This window comes from Monodelphis domestica, chromosome 4 (assembly GCF_027887165.1).
Source record: "Monodelphis domestica isolate mMonDom1 chromosome 4, mMonDom1.pri, whole genome shotgun sequence".
Classification (NCBI taxonomy): Eukaryota; Metazoa; Chordata; class Mammalia; order Didelphimorphia; family Didelphidae; genus Monodelphis; species Monodelphis domestica.
This window is the reverse complement of record NC_077230.1, coordinates 429,351,409-429,354,947: the sequence shown is the minus strand read 5'-3', so window position 1 is coordinate 429,354,947 and position 3,539 is coordinate 429,351,409.

The following is a 3,539-nucleotide window of genomic DNA, read 5'->3' as shown; positions in this document are numbered from 1 at the left end:
TCCTTTCTTTTCTGTCTACTCTCTGTGTAGTAAATGACTCCTCCTTTTGAGGCCTCAGTTTCTTTATCTGGAAAAATGAATTACATTTTCTCTGTATATAATAGCATTCTATGAGTAAAGGTCCTTTTTATATGGTAGGTATAAAAAGCATGTGAGTTGTCTTCATCATCCTTGTTATTGATATTGTATTATTCTCTTCTGTCCTAGTGATATACAACCTTCTTCATCTCCCAAATTCTAGGACCGCAGGTTCAATGACTGCCCAATACTCTTTCCTTCAATCCCTTTCCCTTGGTGCTGTGGAACCACGGAATATTTCTAGTCTTGGTTGGAGTATAAGCTATGGTCATGCAATGGGGCTGGCCTTGATTCCCCTTGGTAGGGAAATTCTGGAGATGGAAAGGAAGATATAAACTTTGTCTCCTTTCACACAAAGAGATTCACCATTGGACATATATTTTCCTCTTTGTGGCATTAAATGCCACATGGAAGCATGTCTCTTGTGAAGCCTGGTTCTGATCTATTGGCTTTAGCATTCAGTAGCTGGATCCACTGTAGAATTCCTGCTGCCCAATTAATTCACTGGTCTGACTTTCCTATGTACAGATGACAGACCCTCCATTCCCATAATCACATTAATGTACAGCAGGACCATAGAGAGATCATCTCTGGCCTTAGTTTCCTTTTATTTCATGTAGTTTTATTGTTACAAACCTTAGGGTATCCCAACTTCCTGTCCCTGCCTCTAGGAATGTTCTGAATGGAGAGCAGGGTGGAGAGATAGAATTGTGAAGTGGGGATGTGACCTTGGGGAAGTCAGACACCAAAAGGATATACTTTAGAGGTGGAATGATTTTTTATTGGCCTCAATCTGTACATGAGGATGATGAAAGCACACATTTTAAATGATCATATAATTATCTGTTTGTCATTTTCTTTTGTTAACTATTTTCCAATTACCTTTTCCCCTGGTTCATGCAGCACCTGAGAATATTGCAGGCTATGTATTTGACTCCCGTGGTTGAAAAGAGCTTTTTCTTAATTTATTTTTTTCCAATTAACTAAAATCTATTTTCTGTTACTCTTCTACCTTCTACCAGTAATGAAAACTAAAATCTTTGGGACAGAGATGAGTTGTGTCTGCCTGTAGCCACAAATTAATATATTCCTAGGTGGACACCTGAGAAGGAGAGTTAGAAACTGAGAGAAAATGGGTGAAGGGGATATAGAGAAAGAGGAAATAGAACAAAGGAAGAGAGACTCAGGGACCTGGCTTCAAGAGCTTGGGATCCAGCCTGTGTGCTCCTCTGATGGTGGTAGAGAGAAAGAGAGAGTGAACTATATATGTCCTCAATCTTTTATTGGAGGATCTAGCAATGGGGAATGGAGGTAGCTAATGATAATTTTACAAGGCACAAGACTTAACATTGGTTCAACTGACTACCACAAGATCAAATAGGAGGGGTTTATTCAAACATGTGACCTGGTATGGAATCTGGTCAGACAAGGTGTGAACTAGGACCCTATGGCAGCTTACCCGGGAATTCTTCTTATTTTTGGACTGTAGATTTGGAGAGTAGTCAGAATTAATACAGTACCTATTAATTGCAATGATCAAGACTAATAAGCCTATGAATCCGGTACATGAGCACATAAGTTGCAATATTTACATATTAATAATTGTTTCAAGATTAAAATACATGTATGATGCCGCATGGACAATCAAGGAAAACTAATTTCAGAGCTCAAAAAATATGTGTTGCAACTTACACCCTCAGTCCATCCCATTTCTGAAGAGAGGCAGCTGATTTCATAGGAAGTCTATAGCTTTTTGAAGAAAGTGAGTAACTTATTTCATCATGGGTCTTCTGCAGTCCTGGTTGGTCAGTGCAGTGATGAGAGGTCCCATGGTTTTCCAAGTTGTTTGCCTTCAGAACAATGTTGGTATTGTATATATTATCTCTTGGTTCTACTCACTTCATTCTGTATCAGTTCAGATAAATCTTCTGAAGTTTCTTTTCTTGAACTCATTCTGTTCAATGTTTCTATGAGTGACTTGGATCAAATGAAATAATATCTGTAAAGAGTTTTGTAAATCATGACCATTAATGTTCTACTAATTCTACAGACAAGCAGAAGGCATAATTTTGAAACTGGAAAGAAAAAAAGAAATAATGAGAAAATTGGCAGGATAGGGATTGTTGAAACAGGTAGGATGCAGAAGTAGTTTAGGATGCTGGCACAGTAGACATAATGTGATAAGATGAATGTCATTGGGGATTGATATCAGGTCCTATCCTTGAGTAGAAAAAGTCCAAAACACAAAAAAGCATCGGCCTCGATGGGACAGTGACTGGTACCTATGCCATAGAAAAGAGTTGAAGTAATGGGGTATGGTTGATTTAAAAAAGGGGAAATTGGAGACAGACTATTAATGCCAATTTGGATTGCATAAAGAGATGTTGGGGATTATTGAGAGATCCACAAACTTATTATAAGTGGGAAAGGTAACAGGGTAGTTGAAAAAGCATAATGCATACTTTTTTTAACCCTTCCCTTTTAGCCTTAGAATCCATACTGTGCAATGGAGGTTAAATGAGTGGCCTAGGGTTATATATCTTTGAATTATTTGAGGTCAGATTTCATCCCAGAACCTCTGATCTCTAGGCCTGGCTCTTAATGCACTGAGCTACACAACTACCTCAACCACCAATGCAGTCTTAAGAGAAGCATGTCCATTTCCAAGAATAAGGAGAAAGCTGCCCTTCTGTACTATCAGATGGCACTTGGATTATTGTATTTGGTTCTAGATGACTATTTACAAGTGGCAACAGTGAACTGGGGAATGTTCAGCCAGATTGGTGAGGAGTCTGGAGTCTCTGAAGATCAATTGATGGAACTACATATTAGAAAAATGCCTGGGACTTCTACTGAGTCACAATAGGGGGCTGCTAAAGAGTTGTAAGAAAGAAAGACTGCAACATTATCAAAGCAGGGATAATTAACATTTATTTTATGTAGCACACAAGGTTATCCTCAAGAAAAAGGTTGGGGATGTAATATGGAGGCCTCGAAGGAGCAGAAGTTCAGACCTCTGAATACCCTTCCTAATGGATCACACACTGAATGCTCCCAGGGGATTGAAAATCAAACTTAACAACAAGTCTGAGCCAAGGAACCATCCTGCTGGACTTAATTCAAAAGGTATTCCCCCCCTCCCCCCATAAAGCCAGAATCTGAGAACACTCAGGGTTAAGGGGAAGACTGAAGGAAGGTCCCAGGACCCATCCCCCCACCCACCCAGAGTGCTGAGATTCCAATGGCAGCGGGAACGTCTGGGTGGTCAAAGTGCTGGTCTGAAAGGCATAACTTGCAAGCAGAGCTGTGCCAAGTTCAGAGTGTCCAACACAGGTGTCGGGGAAGGAGCTAGAGAGGGAGCATAGACCTGGCAGCCTTGTCAGAGTGGTGGAGATCCTCCATATTTGCTCCAGCCTTCCAGGAAGTTTTGGACTCAGAGCACACCCAGCCCAACTAAGCTG